This window comes from Kogia breviceps, chromosome 5, assembly GCF_026419965.1.
Source record: "Kogia breviceps isolate mKogBre1 chromosome 5, mKogBre1 haplotype 1, whole genome shotgun sequence".
In the NCBI taxonomy this organism is placed as follows: Eukaryota; Metazoa; Chordata; class Mammalia; order Artiodactyla; family Physeteridae; genus Kogia; species Kogia breviceps.
Window position 1 is genome coordinate 14,734,596 of NC_081314.1, and position 27,373 is coordinate 14,761,968.

Below are 27,373 nucleotides of genomic sequence, written 5' to 3' on the forward strand. Positions count from 1 at the left end.
TGAAGAACATGAAAGACTTAGCCAAGCACAGTTTAAGAGGGCATTATGGGCAGAGAAAGCAGCACTGGTAAAACACAGAGGTGGAAGAGAATCACGTTCCAGCACATAGGAGAGAAACGAGGCTGGAGGTAGGGAGAAGCAGGTCATGGAGAGGGGTGTGTGGTGAGAATTTCCCTTCTCTGCACAGCTGGGCTTCCTCTCCCCCTGCCCACAGCCCCAGTGGCTGGCTGTAGCCTCCCATAGCCAGCAGAGCTGTGCATCAAGCCATCACCCGACCCCTCATTTCTCCGGGGACAAATATTTAAACAGGGCCTTTTCTCTCAATCAGAATCAGCTCACAATTAAGGCTGGATGAAAATCTGGCCTCACAGCTGACTTTCTTTTTTCATAAAGAAAATGAAATCTCCCTTCTGTTGGTGTATTTTCACTAAAACAACTCACAATTTTAATTCGATATTACACTCATATAAATTGAACTAAACAAGCTGAAGCAATTTGTGTAGTACGTTTAAGGAGAAATTAATAGTTCATTCCTAGTTTGCTGCAGTAGCTCTAATTACTTTGTTGTTTTGAGCCCTTTCCCCTTTGCCAAGCACCCCTTCTTCAAACTGCAACTGTCCTTCCTTCCTTTTTCTCCTGAAGCAACAGCAAAACCTTAAAAACTGACAGAGGTACTATAATATATCACAACTTTTTACTGTCTTTAGTCCTGTGATAACACACCCCTTTATAGTAAAAAAAATTTTACAATGGATGAAAACTTAGGTCTGAAGATTTTCGTTGTTAATACCCTGACAAAAAGTCATACATGCTCAAAGGATGAAATGTTGAGCCAGCTATTTTTTTATACTCCTTTACTTGAAAGAATGTTGGGGAATATGATAAGGGCTGGTAGGAATGTGTGATATCTGTGGATTTTCTGTATTTTATAGTGTTGTCCTCTAATCATAGGCGCTTTCTTGCCTTGCACTGTGTGCTGTGTGGGGAACTCTCAAAGAAGATTCTCAAAGCCTTGATGGATGAATTTGTGTAGTGGGTGTGGGTGGTTTTAAAAAGTTCATTTGGGAGTTTTATTCTTGGTTTGCTGATTTTTGACAGAAATGATTCAGCCCAGCATATGACTAATCAATAGCATCAGACATACCTAAAGCTTTCTTTGGATTAAGAATTTGAGCCCGCATCTCTCTTAAGATGTTGGATAGGGCTTCCCTGGTGGCGCAGTGGTTGAGAGTCCGCCTGCCGATGCAGGGGACACAGGTTTGTGCCCCGGTCCGGGAGGATCCCACGTGCCGCGGAGCAGCTGGGCCCGTGAGCCATGGCCGCTGAGCCTGCGCATCCGGAGCCTGTGCTCCGCAACGAGAGAGGCCACAACAGTGAGAGGCCCGTGTACTGAAAAAAAAAAAAAAAAAAAAAAAGATGTTGGATATATTCCCAGTTGTAAGTAGTTGTTTTCCCAACATGTAGTCGCACACTTACTAACAAAGGTTGAATTAAATTTAAATCCTGTTTTCTGTTACATAGACACTTTGTTATTTCTAGTCAGCATGATTTGGCCACTGGCCTATATTTCAACAACAATCCACTTGTATTTCTTTTTTTTAAATCAGGTTTTCTGTCAGCTTCATTAATACTTATTCATTTAATGATTATTTAGCACCTGTTCATTTTACATATTTAACAAACACATACCATCCTTACTATTTGTCAGGTAGTGTTCTGAGTACATTACATTTAAACAAAGGTCATTGAAACTTCCTAACAACCCTATGAGGTGGATGCTGTCACTCTCCCTATTTTACACACGGGGAAGCTGAGGCTCAGAGAAGTTGAGTGACTTGCCCGACATCACACACAGGGTAGAGCCAGTCTGCCCTGCAGTCTGTGCTTGTAGCCACCGTGCCGTGTTGCCTCCATTCACTCAACAGACTTCTTGTTGAGCACCTGTGTGTGCTGGAAACTGTGCTAGAAGCAGAGGCAACAAAAGTGGGCCCTGTGCCCCTGGGGGAGTGCCTTGGTCAGTTTAGGCTGCTATAAGCAAAAATGCCATAGACTGGGTGGCTTCTAAGCAAGAGAAATTTATTTCTCACAGTCTGGAGGCTGGGAGTCTGAGATCAGTGTGCCAGCATGGTTAGTTTGTGGCAAGAACCCTCTTCAGAGTTGCAGACTCTGACTTCTCATCATGTCCTCACATGGAGGAGAGCAGAGAGAGGAAGCAAGCTCTCTCGTGACTCTTATAAGGTGACGAATCCTATTCATGAGGGCCCCACCCTCATGACCCTGACTAATCCCAATTACCTCCCAAAGGCCCCATCTCCTAATACCATCACATCGGGGAGTAGGGTCTCAACATATGAATTGGGTGGGGGGGACACACAAGTATTCAGTCTGTAACAAGGAAGCAGACGTTAATCAGATCCCACAGATGTAAAATTACTCGGGCGACACATGCCTCTGAGAGGAGTTCCTGATGCTATCAGGGTGAACAGTGAGGCAACTTGACAGAGGCAGGGAATCCAGGAAAAGTGTTTCTGAAAATGTAAGGACTGAGCTGGAGAAGAATAGTGAGGCACATTTTAGGTTGAAAGTGAGGTTGGCCTGGGTCAGGGGATGCAAGGAAAGAGCACTCTTGGACCAGGAAAGTGCGTGTACCAAGGCTCCTTGTGGGAAGAGGACAGAGCCTCTGAGGGATGACCAGGAAGCAGGAACAGAGGGGAGTGTTACAGGAAGTGAGGAAAGGGTTGTGGGGCAGACCCTGAGGGCCTTGCCGGCCATTGTTTTTTTGTTTTTTTTTTTTGTGTGTGGTACGTGGGCCTCCTCCGCGACCCGGGTCACGAACCCGTGTCCCCTGCATCGGCAGGCAGACTCTCAACCACTGCGCCACCAGGGAAGCCCGGCCATTGTTAAGGAGTCTGTTTTTCATCCTAAGAGCTGTGGGAAGATCTGCCTTTCCCTCCCTCCTCTTTGTATCTGCCCCCGCCATCCTAGCGCTAAAGAGTGGGTGGAGGGAAGCCAGTTACGAGGCAATTTAAGCAATACTTTTGATGAGAGGGTGACATGACAATGAAAAGAAGTTGGTGGATGGGGAAGGTCATTAGAGGGTGAAGCTGACCTGATAGTGGATTGGGTCTGAGGGGGAGAGGGTGCGCCACCCACGGAGAAGGAGAGAGTCTGGAGGTGGAGCAGACTTGGGGAGGGACAAGTTTAGCTTCAGACCTGTTGACTTTGAGAGACCCGCGCACGAGAGAACATCACATGGGCTTTAATGATTACAGGAGACTGTGGAAGTGCAAGCCTGGAGCACAGCAGGTATTCAAGGTCAGGAGGTAGTGTTGTCCCTACCTTTATAGACAGGGAAACCAAGGCTTGGAGAGGTTATCACTTACAAAGTTAGTATATGGGGGAGCTGGGGCCTGAACCCAGGCCTTGGGCCGCGAGGCCAGTGTTCTTCTCACTGCCCTGTGCTGCAGAGATGCACCAGCAGGCTCTCGTGAGGCCTTCTGAATGTGCAAGTCCCAAAGACAGATTTGATGAGAGCAGAGTCTGGGTGAACTCATAGAAAGTGGAGAAGTGGTCGGGGCTTGATTTTGGAGTCAGAAATGCCATGTAAGGAACGTGGACTTTAGGTGAAGGGAACTCACTGAAACCCTTTGACCAAGTGTCTCATCAGATGCCTACAAAGTAGGGGTCTCTGCCATGGATGGAACCTGGACACAGGGATCCTCAGATAGATGGCCTCCAGAAAATCACCTGCTGGAATACTCTCAGCAGCCTGCACCTGGATAGCCGGACCCCATCTGGTGCCAGGGACGGCTGACGCAGAGTTCAAGCCCTCTTCCCCAGCGTGACCAGACTCAGCCGTGGGGGCAAGTGCACAGCCCTGGACAACTCCTCCTGCCCGCAGCGTGGCCCACTGTGCATTTCCCACCCTGTTGCCAAGGTGATCTTATGAGACCTTGGCAAATGCCTGGATGAGGTTCTGCCTTCATGGTGGTTACTTGCCTGCCCATCTGGAAACGCTACCGAATAGGGAAATGACTTATTCTCGGCAAACTCTTGCTAACTCTGAACAGTCATCACTTTTTCCAAGTGCTCAGAAACTGTCAGTTTCAGACTATGTTTCCCGATTTTCGCTCTGGTTGGAATTCAGTTTCCCAAACTATATTTTCCAGAATGTATTCTTTGTGCTTTGTTTATAACTGATTCAATAGATGCCCCCAGAAAGAAGACCATTGGTCTTCTAGGTGCATGCAGCAGAGGTGGGCACAGATCTGCTCTCAGCCAAATCTCTGTCCTGGCTTAGGCAGGATCCAGGAGGCCGTGCCTCTGCCCGGCAGCCTGCCTGCTCACAGGCCCCACCCGGCCCTGGCTGCTACCCGGCCACACTCGGCTCTGACTTGGTGGTGCTCCTGAGATTCTCATCTCTTTTCCTGCTTTCCCTTGGATGCCACCACCTACAGGAGAAAGAATCGCAGAATGGTGAACCATCGAAAGGACATATGCTCCCTTCCCTATGACCGTGGGGTCACAGAAAGAACACTGACTTTGAAGGCAGCCTTAGCATCAAATCCACCTTCTAGTGCATGACCTTGAACAATTTACTTCACCCCTCCGACATGTGTTTTCCTCAACTGCAACATGGGAAAAATATCTCCTAACTTTAAAGGTTATTTATTATAAGGGTTAAACGAGATGATGTACATGAAGGGTCTAACCTACTCGACAGATCCAATACATGTTTGGTCTCTCCACTTGCATCCTGAGCAGGCCCCCCACAGTGCGGGCTCAGAGTAGCTCCTGGTCCTGTGGCCACCACCAGACAGGTTAACTTAACACAATATTCTCACATCTACGCATGGAAGTGAGAAAACCGCAGAACTGTTTCTTCTGTTTTCTTGAGCACTTTCTTGATACTTTATGATGTTATTGCCTAACAGTCCTGCCCCATGCATTTGTGGCATCTCAGGTTAAATTGCATCGTAAAGATAATAACCTGGTTGAAAGCCTTGTCCTTTTCTTCCCTTGGGACAACCTTGAGGAGGGGAAAGGTATTTTATGGCTTCCAGGACTTCCTCTCAGTGACTTGCATTTTAAATTGGAGCACATTTATTACAATATCATTTACACCAGCAGTTTTCTGTGTTAAATAAAAATGTCTGGTCAGTGTCCAGTGTGACGCACGTTATTTTTGCTACCCCTGTGACTTTAATTTTTTTTTTTTTTTTTTTTTTTTTTGCGGTACGCGGGCCTCTCACTGTTGCGGCCTCTCCCGTTGCAGAGCACAGGCTCCGGACGCGCAGGCTCAGCGGCCATGGCTCACAGGCCCAGCCGCTCCGCGGCATGTGGGATCTTCCCGGATCGGGGCACGAACCCGTGTCCCCTGTGTCGGCAGGCGGATTCTCAACCACTGCGCCACCGCGGAAGCCCTGTGACTTTAATTTTGATCCTTTATTGCACAGTGAATATTGAGAGAATTAAATGCACCATGATACAGTGGTGCAGTACAATCTGAGTTAAGGGGGGAAATTAAGCTATAATAATTCTATTTAAGGCAGTGACAGCCCCAGTTCTGGGTCTTCTGGGCTTTCAGAGATATTATCAGAGCATGAGTAAATATTATATAAGCTCAGCATGTTACTTTAATCTTGGGCTCACACAGACATTTATTAATCAGAGTGATTTTAATATATATTCATGGGCATTACGCCAGCCTGGTCTGAAAAACTGTTCATTTTCACGTTTCTAATTTAAGAGATTTTTCTGGAGAGATAGATTTAAGAATGTTGAATTACTGCAGCAATTGTTTGGAACCAAGACAATTTGTTCCTCATCTTGTGAGGCTTTAAGGGTTTGAGGCTGCACAAGTGTTACATTCCAAATTCTTTCAAGAGGAGGTGCTGTTCTGATTTAATAACAAATCAGCATTTTCCTTATCCTTCTGTCTACTTTGGAATGTAGCCTGAAGGAAAGAGATCCTGGCAGGGTCTCTGAGGGGGGCAGTTTCCACGGTATGTACTCTCGCACCAGACTCGGTTGTGCCAGGTTAGGGGGCGAACAGAACCTCAGCTGTGAGTGTGCCTTGTATCAAGGCCCTCAGACACTTCCCAAGCACCCCGCACCCCCCGTATTCTGGTTTACGTCTGCCTCACTGCAGCTCATATGCACATGCTGTGAAAAATGGGAGCCATTGCTTGTGTCCTCATAAACCATAAGATGCTTCCCACCTTTCCCCCTTGTTTCTCACCCTCTTCTTCTTTCCCGCAACCAGATAGAAAGCTAAAAGAAATCAATGGTTTTTGTTTAATTTTTTGCTGTTTTATTCTTCAAAAAGAGTTGAAATTGCAAAGCACATATCCAACAAAAAACGAGTCCCGAATACATAAAGAATCTCACCCTCATTCCCCACCCTGTCGGTGGGGAATGTTGGTGCAGCCACTATGGAAAACAGTATGGAGGTTCCTCAAAAAATTAAAAATAGAGCTACCATATGATCCATCTATTCCACTTCTGAGTATTTACCCAAAGAATACGAAAACATTGATTCGAAAAGATACATGCACCCCTATGTTCATTGCAGCATTATTTACAATAGTCAAGATATGGATACAAAGCGCCCATCAACAGATGAATGGATAAAGAAGATATGGTATATATATCTTGATATATCATAGATATATCATATATATCTATGGTATATATATATCTTCTATCTTGTATGGTGTATATATATATATATGTTAAATACTACTCAATCGTTAAAAACAAAAAGGAAATCTTGCCATCTGCAACGACATGGATGGACTTAGAGGGTATTAAGCTAAGTGAAATAAGTCAGAAAGAGAATGACAGATACCATATGATTTCACTTATATGTGCAATCTAAAAAACAAAACAAATGAACAAACAAAACAAAAACAAACTCATAGATACAGAGAGCCGATTAGTAGTTACCCGAGGGGAAGGGGTTTGGCAGGGGTGCTAAATGGGGAAGGGGGTCAACTGTATGGTGATGGATGGTCACTAGACTTATCATGGTGATCATTTGTGGTGTATACAAATATTGACTTATGTTGTACACCTGAATCTAATATAATGTTATATACCAATGTTACCTCACTTAAAATAAATAATTCTCAAAATTAAAAAAAAATACAAACAGTCCAATAAGGAAATGGGCAAAGACACATTTCACTGAAGAGGATATACAGATAAACACATGAAAAGGTATTTGATAACATTAGGGAAATGCAACTTTAAAAACATAATAGGGTATTACCATACACCTATTGAAATGGCTAAAATAAAAAATAATGATGACACTAAGTGCTTGAAAGATGGAGAGAAGAAGGACCATTCATAATTTCTGGTGGGCATGTAAAATGGCTCAACCTCTCTGGAAAACAGTCTGGCAGTTTCATGTAAAACTAGAAGGCAGCCACCATATGACCCAGCAATTGCACACATGGGCATTTATCCCAGACAAATGAAAACTTACGTTCACACAGAACCTGTACGCAAATGTTCATTACAGCTTCGTTTATAATAATTAAAAACTGGAGACAATCCAGGTATCCTTCAGGGGGTGAACAATTAAACTGGGATCCATCCATACCATAGAATAGGCTCAGTATAATAAGAAGCAAACTATACACACAACAACTTTGATGACTCTCCAGGGAGTATTGCTGAGTGAAAAAAGCCAATCCTAGAAGGTTGCATATTAAATGATTCCATTTCTGTAACTGTCTTGAGATGACAAAACTATATAAATAAGAATAGACTCGGGCTTCCCTGGTGGCGCAGTGGTTGAGAGTCCGCCGGCCGATGCAAGGGACACGGGTTCGTGCCCCGGTCCGGGAAGATCCCATGTGCCGCGGAGCAGCTGGGCCCGTGAGCCATAGCCGCTGAGCCTGCGTGTCCGGAGCCTGTGCTCCGCAACGGGAGAGGCCACAACAGTGAGAGGCCCGCGTACCACAAAAAACAAACAAACAAAAAAAAGAATAGACTCATGATTGCCAGGGGTTAGGATGAGGGCTTGGGAGCAACGGGAGGGAAGTGGGTGTGGTTATAAAAGGACATCGTGAGGGTTCCTGGTGGTGAGGGAACTGTCATGTAGTTTGCTGTTGGTGGTGGATACATGAAACCTACAGATGAAATGAAATTTCATAGAACTAAACACACACACTCAAATGAGCAAATGAGTGCATGTGGAACTGGTGAAAGCTGAATAAGATCGGTGGATTCTATCAGTCCCAGTCCTGGGTGTGATATCAAGTATCATACTGGAAGATGTTACCATGGGGGGAAACTGGGTGAAGGGCACATGGGATTGTCCTGCATTATTTCTTACAACTGCTTTTAAATCTGCAATTATCTCAAAAAGCTTAATTTAAAAAACAAGGAAGATTGAAACAACATATTTTATGAATGTAAGGATGAAGGGGTGAAGTGAGGAAGTGACACTGTCTTTTCAGTGGACCTCTTCCATGCCAGGGGTTTTTAAATAGAATCATGTCATCCTCAAAACAGTGCTGTGAGTATTAATATTCCCATTTTACAGGTGTAAGTAAACTTGAGGCCTGGAGAGGTGATACATTTTGCATGAGATCTCCCCAGCGAGTAAAAGACAGAGCCCCCGTCTCTTAGAATGCAAAGCCAGTGCTCTTGTCATCTCTCCATGGGGGTGCCCATCTCCTGAGCAAACCTTGCTGTCTCTACCTGCTGCTCCTGCCCCCATACCAGCCAGTCAGGTTGAACTTTCAACTCCCTGAGGAGACAGCTGCAGAGTTAATATGCCAGGACCTGCAACCATCTCGGTCTTCCAAATGGGAAGCAAACATCATTTAGAATCAGGCACCCGCATTTGCCTGCTTTTCTAAGCAGATCCTAAAGAGAACTCATGCGAGAGCATTCCAAAAATCCAAGCCAACATCAGATAAAACAGTCAGCGAAGTTAACACTCCCAACAGCACAAAGGGCATTAATTAAAACGCATTGAAAAGATGTGTCTGTATAAATACTTCTAAAGATGAGGTTGTTGAGAAAGGGTTCAACCTTGGGGAGATGGAAGAGTTCCTGATAATTATAGGGAAGATAAATCTTAAGAGGACAAAATCATTTAAGAATGGATTTTATAAGCTAATGAGATTGGTTCCTTCGAGTGGGTGAATGGGAACAGAGTGAAAAGAATTCAGGATGGGAATGGGGGTAGCAACTAGGAAGAGGGAGGAGAGAGCCTTCTCTGAACATACCACTGTTTTCAGTCTGTCTCTTAGAACCACAGAATCTCACACCCCAAAAAACTAACTGTATAATTAAGGTCAACCAGGCTGTGAGGGGAACCCAAGCTGTAACAAATGAGCCTGTCTCTATTATAAATGAATACATTACCACACCGAAGCCAATGGAAAAGGAAAGAACCAACTTCAGTAATGATGGAAAGCATCATTGCAACTGGATACTGCAAGGCTAAAGACAAAAAAAAAAAAAAGTGTGCATAAATACTGTTGTCTAGTTAGAAAATGTATTTTCCACGGGAGTGTAGGTAAGCTTTTGAAACTACTCTATGTAAATAACAGTAGGATCAAGCAAATTAGTAAATTATTCTGGGTGACAGAGCCAAGTATCTCAGTGTTAGAAAAAGGAATTACAAATAAGGAAAGGAGGGGAAGGCTAGAATGAACTCTGTGGTGTGAGATTAGAATCGGAAGTTTCAGTATGAACTCATGGTTTTTAATATATATCCAGATGGATAGTTACAGAAATAAATACAGCAAGGTGTGTGTACACATGTGTGAGTGTATACGTATATATAATTTCTAGCTCTGTCTTCTAAGAGGTGCCTAGAAACCACAAAATTCCAGAAGCAATGAGCACAACTAGCCCTCTTGGTCTCTAACAAAAGAAACCCAAGCTTCTTAGAAAAATGATTAATTCCAGAGCAGGGGCAGAGAAAGTACAAGATGAGCATGAATGTCTTGTAGTTCCAGAAAGCAAGGGAATACTTAATAAATGATGAGAGCATGTCAAAAAGACATAGGAGGCAACTTAAAGGAGCTTCCATTGGGCAAATCTGGGATAATCTGAGGAACAAAATAAATAATGATAATGGATTCCACCCCACAGAATAAAATAAATATTCATGAGTCCATATTGACATAAATAAGTGATTGAATGAATAAGTGCAGGAAAGGCAACATTTCTTCCTTCCAGTAGAATTCTAATTAATACTGTAGAAAGAATGTTGGAAATAGAAAATCACCATTTGGCCAACATCATAGTACTGATTGTTGCACACCAGAATCCTCAGTGGATGCTAAAATTAGTGGGTGAAAGTATGGTAATTGCATAGTCTCAAAGCACTTTCCCACAAGATCCTTGTTAATTACAAATACACAGGAGAAAATAGTGACTTCACAATAGAGAAATCTGGCAGACACCACCTCAACAAAGTATTAAAGGTAATATCACCAGAATCAAAACAGATCAACATCATGTACCCCCTGATATGGTGCACCGAGACAGGCACAACGCCATCTCTGAGATATTCTTGCCTGAGGTACATAACCTCAGTCTACTCATGAGAAGACATCAGACAAACCAAACTGAGGGATGTTCTACAAAATAACTGGCCACTCCTTTTCTAAAGGTTATGAGAGACTGAGGAGCTGTCCCTGATTAGAGGAAACCAAGGAGATAGGACAGTCACATGCGATGTGACTGGGAATCCTGGATCAGACGCTACATTAGAAAAAAAGCCACTGTGGACAAAATAGGGGAAGTATGAACAAGGTCTATAGATTAGTGTGAACAGTGAATAGTGAATAGTGTTAATGTTAATTTCCTGGTTTAGATCACTGTATCGTGCTTATATAAGATGTTAACATTAGCAGAAGTCTAGTGAAGAATATGTGGGAAGTCTTTGTACTATCTTCGTTGAAGTCTAAAACTGTTCTGAAATAAAAAGGTAAAAGATGTAAAACTACAAAGGGAGCCAATAATGATATTGAAACCATTATCCAGATAACTAAGCAAATTCGCTATATAGTAAAAACAATTCTATTACTTGAAACCAAAATAATAGTAATAATATTACATTTGAATGGCTCCTTACATATTACAAAATGTTTTTACATACATTCTGTTATTTAATCCCCCCAAACAAGCCCATGAGGTAGCATTGTTTTCCTCCCACTTTAGAGATGAAGAATCTTAATCTAAGAGTTACTTGGTATGGTTAAAACAAGCACAGATCATGTCAAGAAGCAAAACTTCAGAGCCAGACAAATGGACCTGGGACCTTTCAAATCCCAGCGCTGCCATTTCCATCCTGTTGCAACCTTGGCCAAGCCAGTTAATGAAATCTTCGGGGATTCTGAGATTATTGTGAGAATCTACGGGAGTCAGAGCATCCCTGACAATGGTCCTGGCCACACTGTAGACACTCAGAGTAGGACACAGCTTAACGATAGTTGAAGGAGTCCATCTCTTTTTTAAAAAAAAACTATCTGTACGTCTGTGTATGTGTAGAATATACACATAAGTCTGCATATATTTGTGTATTTTTAAGAGTTAACAATAGGTACGTTTGCGAAGTGACCATTTCTCATATCAAGATGTGTAAGGACTGAACGAGGGTGAGGAGGAAGCATGGCGATCCCCTGGCAGGCAGCCCCTGCACTGCTCTCTGAGTCATTCCCCATCTGTCTCTAGTGCTGCTGCCACCTGTGGAAGTGCTTGGAAAACCTTGAAGCTGTTTGAACCCAGGATATCTTTTCCTGAGCCCGCTGAGGACTTCAACACACACAAGCTATGGAATAAGAAGCAGGAGGCTGGCGTTGCCTTGCCCCGTGCCCTGCCCTGCACACCGCTGCCCCCCATCGCATGCTTATTACATGAATTTATGAGAACTTTGCCTGGAGAGTAGTTGACTCTCCACCTTCATATTTTGCCCCGAATCGCTTTGCACTTGGTGGTCTCTCATGTCTCTTCTACCTCTTGGAATGTAGTGGATTTACATCTCCTCTGAGACTAGGCTCAAAAATTAGCACATGAGACAAATCGCATATAATCAGTAATACCCTTGAACATACCTTGAATCGCTCCATGCAGGGTGACGTGTGTACAGCTCAGTGTAGGGTTTCAGTTAAGAGTGTCCCTGGAACCAGACTACCTAGGTTCACACTCCAGTGCTACAATGAGTTCACTTTGTGACCTGGGGCACTTAACCTCTCTTCTTTTTGTAAAAGAGTATGACGATTAAAGAGGTGGTATATGTAAAGCCTTTAGGCCTTTAGCACAGTTCCCAATACTTTGTTAGCACTCAGTACGTGGACTCATTACAGATCTTCCTCCACTTATGATGGGGTTATGTCCCGATCAACCCATCGTAAGTTGCAAACACTGAAATTCGAAAATGCGTTCACTACACCTGACCTCCCGAACATCATAGCTTAGCCTCGCCTGCATTAAATGTGCTCAGAACATTTACATTTAGCTGGGCAAAATTCTTTAACACAAAGCCTGTCTTATAATAAAGGGTTGACTGTCTCACGTAATTCATTGAATACTGTTCTGAAAGTGAAAATCAGAATGGTTGTATGAGTACAGAATGGTTGTAAGTATAGCAGTTGTTTACCCTGGTGATTGCGTGGCTGACTAGGAGCTGTGGCTGCTTCCGCTGCCCCAGCATCACAAGGGAGTATGTACCGCATATCACTAGCCCGGGAAAGGTCAAAATTAAAACTTCAAAGTATGGTCTCCACTGAGTGCACATCACTTTTGCACCATCATAAAGTCAAGGACTGTCTGTATTATTCTTATACACTTAACCTATGTACAATAAATGCAGTGCATACATAAAATATAACTTTAAAATAATTTAATTACAGAAGCTAGAGCACATAGTTGAGTAAGTTAAGTCCTTGTCTGCTGTGATCCCCCAGGACCAGCTCCCTAAGCAGGAAAAAGCTGCATTTTGAGCTGGATTTAAAGCCCCTGTGGTTGCCACATGCCTAGCACCAGGGTCTGCTCCCCAGCAACTAGCTGAGGTCCAGCTTCCACGTTTCTGAAAGCAGATTGGGGCTGAATTTTCCCATCAGATAAACTGGCATGGCAGCCCCATGTGGCATTTTTTACTCTTGTCACAGAGGTAATTGAGGGACTCTCGTGCCTTGGATCAGAGAGTCTATTTAGACTCTAGAGCCCAGGATTCTACCGGGACACCCTGTCTGGTTCCACTTGGTGGTTGTTGGTACCTAGGGATAAATATGTGCAAGTATATCTCATCTTCCAACCTTTGAATGCAACCTGGAATAATAACACTGTGTTTTTTTATCTCCAGACCGGACATAAGAAAGATGGTGGCAACAGGGGAGCGGTGGTGGTGACTTGCTCTGACAGCAGTTGTAGTGGCTACAGTGCGGGGAATGGTTGCAGTAGTGGCAGTGGTAGTACGGTGGGTCACGGGGTTAATAGTAGCAGTGGTGTCGGTTGCTCAGTGTGGTGGTAGTGGTGGTGGTGGTGATGGTCATGGCACAGGTCCTGTTGGTCATTGTATGGTGACGGTGGCGCTATCAGTATAATGGGCGTGATAGGGATTGTAGTATTAGTCAGAAATGCTGGTCATGATTTGAGGATGGTAGGAGCGAGAGTTGGTGATGATCACGTAGACTGTGATTCCCATTATTTGGATCAGTGCTTGAACTTGGATGTCGAGAGTGGAAGGTTTCTGTCTGAGGGAGCTCCCCGTGTGATCTAATGTGCACCACCAGTTGTGAAACATTTTCCTAGGCCTGGGTCTTAAGGGCAGTGCATCTAAGTGAAAGCAGCCTGATCCCCCTGATAGAGTTTGCCGGTGGGTCCAACTGAGTATTTGACAACTTGTGGTCCTCTGAATGTTCATCCAGTGGAATGTTCCATGAAACTCAATGAGCCTGGCAACCCCTGAGATTTCCATCCCTTTCTTGTAGAGTTACTGTGCCCATCCACATGTTAGGGGCTCTCAGAGGATCTGTAATCTGTCTGCAGTAAAACCCTGTTTCACTTTGTCTAGCCCAGTGTTTCCCAAGCCTACTGGATCAGTAACCCTTTTTCTTTGGGGGAGCTGGTAGGTACCTATTTAACCATTACAAAGAACAGCTACAGAAGCACTAATCTAAACAACACTTGAAATGAAAAGTAAAAACTTTTAAGAAAAATGGTCTCCCAAAGGGACTAATTTTTTAGTGCTTGGTGAGAATAGTTAGCTTTAGGTTACTTTTGCACCTCTAGATTTTGTCCTATATTGCAAGTGAACAAGGTCATCTACAATTTACATAAATCAGAATTGACCGATGCATATATTAGACATGTAAATTAAGGGTATTATTAGAAACCAACCTCAAAAATGAAATTGCATTAAACTCTATAAAACATTTACAACCTAAGAAATCCATATCCTTTTTTTAAAATCTAAACATTTTTTTGAGATATAATGACTTTATCCTTTTATTCCATACTCATAAAATTGGCCATTTGGTCATAATAGCAAAGTGGTCCTTGTTTACCTTAGAGCTGGGTTACCTTAGAGCTAGGTTAATCAGAGAACCTTGGATGACTGAAAGGAAGTAGTCCCTCTACAGTCAGTGCTGACCCATGGTTCTCCACTCATGGGTAAGAATCACCTAGGATGCTTGGGAAAAATGAAAGTTCTTAAGCCTCACTGCCAGAGAGCACAGCTAGGTGCAGCTTGGAATACTCATTTTTAATAATGACATCAGGCTTCCCTGGTGGCGCAGTGGTTGAGAGTCCGCCTGCCGATGCAGGGGACACTGGTTCGTGCCCCAGTCCGGGAAGATCCCACATGCCGCCGAGCAGCTGGGCCCGTGAGCCATGGCCACTGGGCCTGTGCGTCCGGAGCCTGTGCTCTGCAACGGGAGAGGTCACAACAGTGAGAGGCCTGCGTACCGAGAAAAAAAAAAAAAAAAAGACATTAAAAAAAAATAATAATGACATCAATGCAGACCTCACTTTGGAAAGTATCAGAGGGCTTCCCTGGTGGCGCAGTGGTTGAGAGTCCGCCTGCCGATGCAGGGGACGCGGGTTCGTGCCCCGGTCCGGGAAGATCCCATGTGCCGCGGAACGGCTGGGCCCGTGAGCCGTGGCCGCTGAGCCTGCGCGTCCGGAGCCTGTGCTCCGCGGCGGGAGAGGCCACAACAGTGAGAGGCCCACGTACCGAAAAAAAAAAAAAGAAAAGTACCAGAAAAATATTGATGTTAAAACACGGTCATCCCTCTCATTCCTCCCAAGGTTGATCTTGGGAAAAATTCCAGTTTCAGGCTCCTTGCCCCTGCAGCAGTTTCAGGAGCAGCCCCAGTGGTGGAGGCAAGCTAGTGGGCTGCTTGGGTCTCTTCCCTGTGCAAGGTCTGTTAACCTCGAGGGCAAAGTCCGTAACCTCACCAGATGTGCTGAAAGAATAGGAAAATGGCCTCCTGATTCCTACAGTGATCTCTTCACATTCACTGATCAATCGTTAGTCTTAACACGAATAATGAAAAAGGCAGCTAAGCAATTTTAATTTTATCCATAAAATTAAGCCCTTGATTTCACCACAGCGTTTAACTCCATGACCTATTTTATTGAATCCCTTAGCAGACCTTGGACAGTTTCCTTGAGTATAAATTACCATGAAGGTAAATTGAAAACGTATCAAGAAATGGGCAAGGATATTAGTGCAGAATCAAGGAGTCATCAAGCTTCAGTCGTTCTGAAGATTTTTTTTTAAAGTCTCTTTCAATACAGTTAAAGTGGAAAGAATTGATTTGATTAACAAGACTTTACCTTTCATAGGTCACCATCTGCCTTCAGCAATCGTACATGACTCAGTTTAGCTGTCTCCCCTCCAGAAAACTGCTCTACCTGTTCAGAGCCTCTTCAGTGCTCCCTGTGCACCTCTGCCCCATGTTGACCACCTTGTGGTGACTGTTCATCTCCCCAGGACTGTGGGGAGTCCCACGAGGGCAGGGCTCCCACCATATTTATTTCAGAATTCACAGTGCTGGTACATGACCCGACTTAAAGTGCCTGCCAAGCCGGCCCCTCTTGCCTTAAGAAGAGAAATGGTGTTTGTAGTGAAAACAAAAGAGAAAGAGGGGGAAATTCAGATTCATCTGATATTTCTAGCATGTTCTCCATCCATGTGTCTGCCCTGAACTGGTGTCTGTCTCCTGCATGAGCTCATTTGATTCAGGTGGAGAGAATGGGGGACTGAGAGGTTAAGTAATTTGCCCCAGGTCACATGGCTCAGCAGCTGCAGAGCTGAGTCTCACACTCAGGTGTGTCTCTGCCTGCTTGCCCTCAAGTTCCTGCCACTATAAAGCCTGTCTGGAGAGGACAGTTGAGGGGACTGATTGCCCAGGCCCAGTTATTCATTAATGGGAAACGAGGCTGCTTTGCATAGATTCCAGGCACAGAGGCTGCCCCGGGGCGATGTTCGGGCAGCTTTCCCTTGACCCCTTCAGCGGACTACACACGGAGCCAGAACTGCCTTCCTTCCTGTATTTTTCCTGCCGGATCTAAGGCCTTCAGTGAGATGGTAACGAGTTTCTGAGGCGCCATGAGCCCCTAGCATTTGGGATTCTGCTGAGTTCTTTTAAAAACCTATCTTCTCTGAGAATCCGCCTGCCGATGCAGGGGACACGGGTTCGTGCCCCGGTCCGGGAAGATCCCACATGCCGCGGAGCAACTAAGCTCGTGAGCCATGGCCGCTGCGCCTGCGCGTCCGGAGCCTGTGCTCCGCAATGGGAGAGGCCACAACAGTGAGAGGCCCGAATACCGCAAAAAAAAAAAAAAAAAAAAAAAAAAAAAAACCTATCTTCTCTGAAAGGACAGTCATTCCGTTCAGCAGGCAGAGATGCAGCGCCAGGAGTTAAATAATGAAAAATAGAGACGCACAAAAGAAAAAGAATTTCTGATACCCTGAAAGCACATAGGACCCCACGGAGCCAGCCACCCCCCTGGAGGCTTTGTCAGCGCTCAGACAGATGAAGGCACTGCCAGTGGCCCAGTGCCAAGCGCCTGAGACTCGGGGTGGTGGGGGGGGATGATTGCAGAGTGGGACGGGAGAGAGAGGAAACCAAGAAGTCCTTTTTCTCCAAGACCAGAAGGAAGTTTAAACCCTATGAAATATCACCACTTTGTTGTTTACTCTGAAGTTTTTAAGAAATTGCAAACACAAAGCAGGACATTTGGCAATGAAAGAAAGAAGCCTCACGCTGACCAGCTCAGGCATTGAAAGACTCAGACCAGAGGGGGCTTTGTCGTGTGCAGGAAGAGTTTGCTGGTTGAAAGAAAGACTCTTCGCACAGAAAGAAGTGAGGGAAGTGGAAGGCAGACAAGAAGAGGAGCATATACACCAAGGGCACTGAAGAGGGAGGAAGGATGGTTACACTTCCAGGAACGGCCCGCTCAGTCCCAGCTGGCCCACCATGCTTCCAGAGGGCTACCACTCTACTTGGGATACTCGGAAGGCTGGATCTGGTCTCCTGCCTGCCACCCAGGCCCACAGTGGACATCAAAATAGATGGGTGCTCCTGGCCAGTGGTGCCCAGAGCAGAGCAATAAATAGGCAGTCTCAAGTTCAATTGGACCACGAGAGCTAAGAGCAATCCAGCTGAAGAGACAAACATACACATGAAGAAAAGAGCAAAACTTGTTAAGTAAGCTTGAGAGCTGAGAAAGAAAAGATGCCACAACGGCCTCAAAGCCTCAGCAGCGTCAGCCAGATCATGTTCGTTAGACTTCGTGTAACTGAACACAGGTTCGGCCACTCGCCTCTCAACAGCCAATAAATCGAGGGGTGAGCTTCAGCAGAAGAGAAAAGTACTTTATTCAGAAAAGCCAGCAGTCTGGGGCGATGGTGGACTTATGTCTAGAGACCAACTCCGATGATTCTGCTCAGCTGTGACACCTTTTTTTTTTTTTTTCCGGTATGCGGGCCTCTCACTGTCGTGGCCTCTCCCGTTGCGAAACACAGGCTCCGGATGCGCAGGCTCAGCGGCCGTGGCTCACGGGCCCAGCTGCTCCGCGGCACGTGGGATCTTCCCGGACTGGGGCACGAACCCGTGTCCCCTGCATTGGCTGGCGGACTCTCAACCACCGCGCCACCAGGGAAGCCCCGTGACAACTTCTAAAGGGAAAAGGGGGAAAGAATCTCAGTTGATCATCGGGCAGGAGGTCAGATTCCTCATCATCTTTCCATCGCGAACAGACCTGCTGACTTCCCACATCTTCCTTGGGCTACCGTCTTGCTCATGAGGTCCTTCTGCAATGGGATGTTCTCTTGCCCACGTGTTCTGGCTGCACCAGAGAGGTCCACCCACAAATTTACTAAGGGGAAGCTAGGGGTAGTGGGTCAATCATTCTTTAACTCCTTAATCCTTCATCCTTACTCCTTCTAATGCAGGAAAGGAATCAACAGCTTAGGTAGGGTGTTGTGTATATTTCGTAAAGCAGAAATCAGGAGCTAAGTTAAATGTTGCCTAATGATCTCATCTTTATGATTAAGGTCTAAAGAAAACAGGGATGATCAAACAGAAAAGAGGGAAGGGAGCTGCTTACATTAGCTTGGAGGCCCAGGTAATCACAGCTGCTTTTTTTTAAAGCAGGTAGATCCATTTAGTTGCGAACCTGGCCTTTTTTGTTTTTGTTTTTTTTCAACCTGCTTATCATCACTCTGGCTTCTTTTCCTTGTTTATTTGGTTCCTAACAGCACTGGCAGCAGTTGCTCTTGATATTTCTTAAAGGATTCCTGCCTTTCAAGGCCTCATTTCCAAGGGTGCTTTTCAGCAATAACTAAAGAGAGAAGAAAATGGACAAAAGGGTCCATGAAGTGGGCAAGGCTGGAACTGTGTGTGTGCTCGGGGGAACACTGAGCTTCTCCCGGCAAAAGCCCCAGATCTGGAGGCTGCCAAATGCCTCCTAGCGTCACCTAACACTTCTCTCAGCTGTTTTGACAAGTGTAGTTTTGTTTTAAATATGTATGGTAATGCTTTATAAAATGCCGATAAATGTGCCAAAGCATGCTCCATGGAAACAATGAAGTCTTTACCGTTTGGAATGCTATTAAGTCTTTGCTTCGTGGTTCGTGAGCCTGCTAAGCATTTTAAGCAGCAGTAACATTTTACTGAAGCCCCGTCTTGTTGGGGGAGATGGTCTCATTTGTCCAGGTCAGCTCTAGAGGGGACAGCATCTCTGTCATACGCCTGAGAGACCTGCTTTGGGGATGCACAAGACAGGTGGGGCTACCTAGTGGTTACCCTTGTGAGGCCTGGCTGCCTTATGTCTCCCCAAGCTCACTTCGTCATCAGTACAGTGCAGCAGCAGAAGTACAGGCAGACCTGCGTTCAGATCACAGTCCTGCCGTTTCCTAGTAGTATAACCACGGGAAAAATCACATAACCTTTCTGAATCTCTATTCCTGTTCTAGTTATTATTACTAGTAACAAACCACCACAGACTTGTAGGTGTAAATTGACTGTTTTGTTATGCTCCGAGCACAGTGGGGATGGCTTGTCTCCACTCCATGATGTTTGAGGACTCAGCTGACAAGACTCAAAAGATTGGGGAGTGAGTGCGCAGCAGGGAGCAGAAATCATCCAGAGACCTCTTCACTCACATGTTTGGCAGTTGACGCTACGTACCGGCAGGGCGTCAGCTGGGACACTGACGTTGACCCTAACCACACTCCTGGCTGTGCTAGGGGGACTCTGCATAGGCTGGTTGGGGTTTTCACGGCCTGGTAGCTGGGTTCTAAGACCGAGCGTCTCCAGATCACAAGGTGGAAGCACATGGCATTCTTATGACCCAGTCTCAGAAGTCACCCAATCTCACTTCTGCCCCAGACAAAGGCTCCCACCCAGGTCCAAGGGGACCTCTGGATGGAGGAATGGCCAGATCTAGAAGAGCATGCGGGCCGGGAGATCATGGTGTGACCATCTCGTAAAACACAGTCTGCCACAGCTCCCTCCTCTGCTGACCGGCCAGGCCAGGGAGTAGCGCGAGCCACAAGGGCTGAGCACCAGCCACGCACCACACACGGTCCATATGTTATCAAATTCTTACCAGTGTAAAGCATTTATATAATTCTGGGGGCTAGGAGAACGCAAGGGGTAGGAGCTACCTCGTGTGTTCTCTCACAGGGATGGCACAAGCACAGGATGGCCACCAAGCCAGCAAGTTTTAAGTTTCTGTTCATGTCACATCTGCTAATACCTCATTGGCCAAAGGAAGTCTCGCAGCCAAGCCCCAAATCAAGGGGCGGGGAAGTATGTTCTGCCTTAGTGAGGCAGTGGCAGAGGTGTGGGTGTGCGATATTATAATAGCAGAGTGAGGAATTAGGACCAATGATCCAATCTACCATCACCGTTTTCTAGAACAGAGAAAATTGGATAAGGATATTGTGGCATTACAGCTAGTGCTTGACAGCATAATCTTGGATGCAAAATGCCCATATAAAGTAGTAGGTTATCAAATTACTACAAAAAGAAAAATTCAACATGATCAGGTAACATGCATCCCAGTATTCAAGGACAGTATAACATAAAGAAATCTATTAATATATTGCATTACTAAGGCAATATATTTTTATGAAACTTAAATCATCATTTCAATACACACTTAAAAGCCATTCAATAAAAACCCAGCACTTACTCAGGGATTTTTTTTTTTTAAAGCTCTTAGTAAAGTAGGACTAGTATACTTATCTAGCATGATACATAATGGCATGACACTTCAGAAGCATTCGCACAGAAGCAGGGAAATAGAAAAGAATGCTTACTCACCACTATTATTTGCTGATGGCATCAATCAAATATAGTTATAGAAAGGAGACTCAGTTTTCATTATTGCAGGTGGTGTTACTGTATCCCTGGAAAATCCAGGAGACGCATTTGAAAAGCTGTTAGAACTAATAAGTTCAGTAACATAGCCCAGACTCAAAATAAATGAACCAAAGTACAGTTTTCTATATAACAGTTGTAATACAATGTAATGAAAGAAATATATATATATATATATATATATTAAAATATGAGGGAAAAAAGATCTATTCACAAGAGAAACAGCTAAGGACATCTGCCCCCAAGGCTAAGCTGAACCAGAAACGTGAAGGATACTGAGGGCAGTGGCTCTGTCCTCTGCTGAGAGTCTTGACCAAATGAAATATAACCAGCTCCTCACTGAAATTGACATTCACTGATTGGCTTTTCAGTGAGAATGCCAATGGGTATTTTTCTTTCTTTAACGTGAGAAAGGTATCCCAAGTTTCTCCTAGAAGACTGACCATGTGCTCAGAAAGCTCTCTCAGACATTAAAATGTAATTTTTTTTTTTTCGGTACGCGGGACTCTCACTGTTGTGGCCTCTCCCATTGCGGAGCACAGGCTCCGGACGCGCAGGCGCAGTGGCCATGGCTCACGGGCCCAGCTGCTCCGCGGCATGTGGGATCCTCCCAGACCGGGGCACGAACCCACGTCCCCTGCATCGGCAGGTGGACTCTCAAGCACTGCACCACCAGGGAAGCCCCTAAAATGTAATTTTAAAAAAATAGTTTTAAAATTTATTTATTTGGTTGCACTGGGTCTTAGTTGCGGCAGGCAGGCTCCTTAGTTGCGTCTTTCCGGCTCCTTAGTTGTGGCATGCAGACTCTTAGTTGTGGCATGCATGCGGGATCTAGTTCCCTGACCAGGGATCAAACCCAGGTCCCCTGCATTGGGAGCGTGGACTCTTAACCACTGCACCACCAGGGAAGTCCCTAAAACGTAATTTTTTAAAAAGAGATTAAATGAGTGTGATAGGGACTCAAGACAGCACAATGGAACATAAAGTCTATGTGAAAGAAAATATACAGTAAGGGAAAAACAAAAAAAATCAGTGATGGGGGGTACAGATTATTTAATTAAAGGAAACAGGACAGTCACCTACATATTTGAAGAAAAAAATCAATATTTTCCTACCTTAGATAGCTCAGTCAGTAAAATACTACAGATAAACCTTCGGAGTGAAGAATTCCCTTCAATTGCTGTTTCCTTTTACCTGCAGCTCCCTGCCTGAAATACTTCTAATATACAAAGAAAAATTACAGTAAGCTTAAATGTTGCCTTTATCCTTTAACCGTGAACAAAGTAATGAAGCAAGGGCCTACCCAGACGCTGACAGGGCCGCCCAGCCTTCCATACTGAACAGATAGACCTTTCTGGAGGCAGCGGACTGGTCAGAGAGAGGTCACGGTTCATATGAAAAAGGAACTGCATTTCCAAAGAAGGCCCCATCTTCCAGGTTTAGGCCACGTGGCTCTCCACTTAACGAAGATAAAATTTTAAAACCTCTGGTTCTCATGAGATTCAAGAAGAGAATGTGATAAAGCGAAAGAGCAGCCCACCTGAGGACAGGGAAGGGCTTTGGGGATAAAAAACATCATCGCCACATTAGTGCTCAGTGGAGACAGGCAGTAGGGAGGCTGTTTCTTGCAACTAAATAGATAATTAGGTCACCAGTGCAAGTAATTCTTCCAGAACGCAAGACAAAAATAAGGATATGAAAACTGTGAGATGAGACAGAGAATTTATGCAAGAGACTAGAACAGAGGAGCAACACTCAAGAAACGACAGGTGAAAGTACAGACAGACCCCGACTTACAATGGTTTGACTTACAGTTTTTCGACTTTATGATAGAGCAAAAGAGATGCGTATATAGTAGAAACTGTACTTCGAATTTTGAACTTTGATGTTTTCCTGGGCTAGTGATGTGTGGTACGATCCTCTCGTGATGCTGGGGCAGCGGCAGTAGCCTCAGCTCCCATCAGCCACGCGATCATGAGGGTAAACAATTGATATACTTACAACCATTCTGTACCCATCCAACCATTCTGCAGCACAGTATCCAATAAATTCCAGGAGACATCCAGCCCTTTATTATAAAATTGGCTTTCTGTTAGAGGATCTTGCCCAACTGTAGGCTAATGTAAGTGTTCTGAGCATGTTTAAGGTAGGCAAGGCTAAGCTAGGATGTTCGGTAGATTAGGTGTATTAAGTGCATTTTTGACTAAATGATATTTTCAATTTATGGTGGTTTATTTTCCACTTGTGATGGGACTAATCCTGTCGTAAATCAAGGAAGAGCTGTAACCCTGAGATGAAAACTGGCTTTATTGCACATGGACGTGGGGTGTTCTAGTTGGGTGAATACCTGGGCCTAATTCCTAGCAGCCAGACAGGAGCTGGGGAAGGTCCATGATTTGGAGGAGAATCCTCTCTATATGTTTGCCAACAGATCCAACAGGCAAACATTTAACATACTTGTTTAAAAGTATTCATACACATCAATAGACAAATGACAACAAATATGAGGAGAAAGTTCACAAAAGGAGATATAGAAATATCTCATAAATAATAAAAATCACACAAGTCATTTTAAAAGCAAAATTTAAACTACAAGAAATTACTACAAATTAGCAGGTGTTTTTAAATTGAGTAGTCCCACTACTGACCAGTGTGGGGAGAGATGAACTCTCTCATACTGTGCTGCAGTCTCTCTCCCATTGCTCAAAATTTCTGAAAAGAAATTTAGCAAGATGTGCCAAAATCACCCAAAACATTGAAGCCAGTGGTTTTCCTTTCTAATAATTTATCTTAAAAATTTATCCAAAACTTGAAACCAAGATCTACAAAGATGGTCACAATATATTGATTCCAGCATAAATTTTTAAAAAATCTCTATTAATTACTGTAGAGCCATTACAAATGGTGTTTTCAGAGTCCTAATGGCCAAGAAAAATGCTTATGATATAATCTAAATAAAGAAGATACAAAATTGAATTTACAGTATATGAAGTAGAAGAAAAAGACAAAGAAAGCTAACCAAAATTTAACCAAAATATAAACAGTATTAACCTCTTTGTTAATTTTTGATTCTTTACACTTTCAGTACACTGAAGTATTTCTACAAAATACATTAATTTTCAATTTATTTTATAAATTTATAAACATTTATAATAAAAGTTATTATAAGGCTTATAGTAGTGTTTGTTCCATTCTTTCCCACCACTGATTCCTGGTTCCCAGGGCAATCACTGTTGACTTTTTTAGCTGTTTTCTCTGGTATTTGACTCCCTGTTTCTAAATAATAAGCTTATACTGTTGTTTCTTGAATTTTCAGATTCAGACATTATCTTTTGGCTTCCAGTTGTGTAAAAGGAGAATTTAGCATTCACAACTCCACCCTCACACTCATACTTCATCTCCACCATACGCTCCCAAATTGATTAGCTCACAGCTTTGGGTTAAATTAATATTAATTATTTACATTTATGTCTGCTAGATCATTTTAACTAAACCGTGTATTACACTAAGATTTTATTGCCTCTGATATAAACTTTGGTTTTTCCTAGAGTTAGTAATTGCTGCATTTATTTGTTTCCTTGGGTTCCTTATACCTATCACTGATTTAGTCCCAAATTTTCCCCCCCAAAAATTCTCTAAAACTCTTAGTACAAACAAACTCATGGTAATCTGTCTGTTCCATTTTGTTTCTGCTCATATCCTTCCTGGAGCCCTCAAGGTCCTATCTGGACAGCTAGCTCTCTATGCCTGCTACACCACTGTCAACTGGGATTTTGCAACACTGTTTTCCTGGGGATTCCCTTTGCCTATGTCCTGATTTGGAACCCTAGTTTCTTAGATCCGATGCCTTCTGCTATTTTTGGTTTACTCTTTTGTCTTGGTGGAGTGCATCCTCTAGCATCTTTCTCAGAAAGAATCTATGGGAGATCAACTTCCTGAGACCTTACGTATATGAACACAAGTTTATGCCACACTCCAATGCACAGATCAATAAACTACAGCCCAGGGGCCAGATCTGGCCTATAGCTTGTTTTCATGCTTTCTGTGAGCTAAGAATGATATTTTTACATTATAAAAAGGTTGTTTAAAAAGAGGAATATGCCAGGACTTCCCTGGTGGTCCTGTGCTTAAGACTCTGCACTTCCAATGCAAGGAGCATGGGTTTGATCCCTGGTCACGGAACTAAGATCCCACACGCCCTGTGGTGCAGCCAAAAAAAAAAAAAAAAAGAGGAATATGCCACCAAGAGTATATGCAGGCCACAAAGCCTACACTGTTTAATATCTGTTCCTTAATAGGAAAAGTTTGCCAGCGCCATCCTAATTAATTGGTTGTTTGGCCAAATATAGCATTCCATGCTGGGAATAATTTTCCTCTAATGTTTGAAGACTTGCTTCACTGTCTCCTGGATCCCAGAATTGCTGTTGAGAAGTCCAATGCTGTCCCAGTCCTCTGTATACGCTCTCTTATTTTCTCTCTGAGAACTTTTAGAATCTTCTCTTTAAAAGTGGTGTTCTGAAATTTTACAGTGGTTTGCCAGTGTGTTCCTTTATTCAGAGTGCTGACCACTCGAAGGGTCTTTGACTGTGAAAACTTAGGTCCTTCTAGTCTGGGAAGATATTTGTGTTACTTCTTTGATATTTTCCCCCCTCTGTTCTCTCCTTCAGGGATGTCTATTAGTTAGATGCTTCACCTCCCAAATCAGTCTTCTAAGTTTATCTTCTTTTTAGCAGATGATTTCTTCAAATGTATCTTCCAGTTCTTCTCCTAACTTATTTTGTTGCTGCCGTCATCCACCAGAGTATAAGCTCCTTGAGGAAAATAATTGGTCTGCCTCATCCCCACTGTATTTCCCCAGCACCCAGCACAGCACCTGGCACGTGATAGTTGGTGAATATTGTGAATATTTTTCTAACTTCTAAGAGCTTTGTCCTATTTTCTGATTTTTTTTTAAATAAAAAAAAAGCCATTTTTGTTTCATGGATGGGATATCGTCTCTTGTCTTCTGAAAATATTATTTGGAGATTTTTGAAGCTTCCTTTTGCTTTCTGCCTTACCTTTGTGTCCCCCTAGTTCCTTTTCTCCAGACGGCTGTTTTGGTCTCTGTCTTTCATGGTCAGCACCTTTCTAAAACTGGTGTCTTCCTGAGCTGTCCACTCTCATCTGCAGATCAGGCCGAAAGTGTCATCCAGAAACTCTGGGTGTGTGGGTGAAGTTGGTGGGCCTAATGGCATATGTCCAGCCCCTAGGTCCAAGACCCCCGACTGTGTCTGTATGTGTCCAGAGAGATGGCTCCAATCCGGTATTCTGGAAGCCAGACTTGACTCTCCTGTCTTAGGTATAGTAATCCCTCATCCCCTCAGCTATGCCTGGGAGTCAAGGGTCTCTGGTCCAACCTCAGCAGAAAGCAGAAATCTGGCCTTCTGTCAGGATGGGAGAACAAGGTCAGTGGTTGTATCCAAGGGCTCCTTAGACAAACCCTCAACTAGTCGTCCTGTGTTCGGGCCCTCTGGCACCCACCCCCACTGGGAGGTTGTTGGCTCCTCTGGGCTTTGCCACGCATGGCAGCTTGACCCTTACTGCTTTCCCCGCCTGCAGACTCTGCCGGCTCTGGTACCGTTGTTCATCAGCTCTGCAGCTTCCAAAATTGTGTTGACCTTACCCACCTACTGTTGTCTCCTTTCCCACTCTCTTTGCCCTTGTGATTTCATACTTCTTTTATTCCTTTACTGCCATTTTGTTAGAATTTCCAGAGGGGTAGAGATAAACAAAAAGGAATTCTATCAGCCACATATTACTATGATAACTCCAAGGGAAGGATGGGATAGCTTCATATTAAGTGAAGCGCTGGCCATGTTATCCAGAATGAAAAGACAGGTTTGCATCCTTAAGGAGCTCTCAGCCTCACGGGAAAGACAAAGGCAAACAGATCATTATCATACAAGTGCTGTAATGGAGGTGTGTCTGGGCTGCATTGGGTCACCGGAGAAGTACCTCCATGTAGCAAGAGGGAGAGGGGGTCACATGAAACAACACTGGGATTGTAGCATTGTGGAGAACCAAAGAGGCTTAAACTCATGACCATTTAGAGGGCAAGAAGGAGTTTTAGCTCATTTTTATTGACTCTCCTCTCCTGGGAGCTGTAACAAAGCATTGATTCCTCAGTATACAACCTCCCCTGTCAAAATGAGCTAAACCATCCCAGGTGACACCTGAGTAGCCAAGATACTCAGCAGAGCTGCCTGGAGGAGCCCCTGGCCCCCCACCCCTGTAAAACAGAGATTAAGGTGAAGGTTAAATGTATGTAAATTACCCAAGAGAGTTGGCACCCAACAGGAGTTAGTCCTCCTGACCCCCATTTCTTTTGAAGAGGAAAAGAGAAAGGACTAACGTCTTCCATGTCTCACATGAGACTCACGTGTGCAGAAGAATAACTTCCTTTGCTTCCTATAACACTTGACTTGCTCTTTAGCCACCATTTCCATGAACGGTGAAAAGAA

The 27,373-nt window shown here is 44.2% G+C and overlaps 1 protein-coding gene across 4 annotated transcripts in view; it reads left to right on the top strand.

The window, feature by feature from the left end:
• Nucleotides 1–27,373, top strand: part of NMNAT3 (nicotinamide nucleotide adenylyltransferase 3) — a 113,556-nt gene that overhangs the window by 60,911 nt on the left and 25,272 nt on the right. The gene's annotated exons all lie outside the window — the stretch shown is intronic.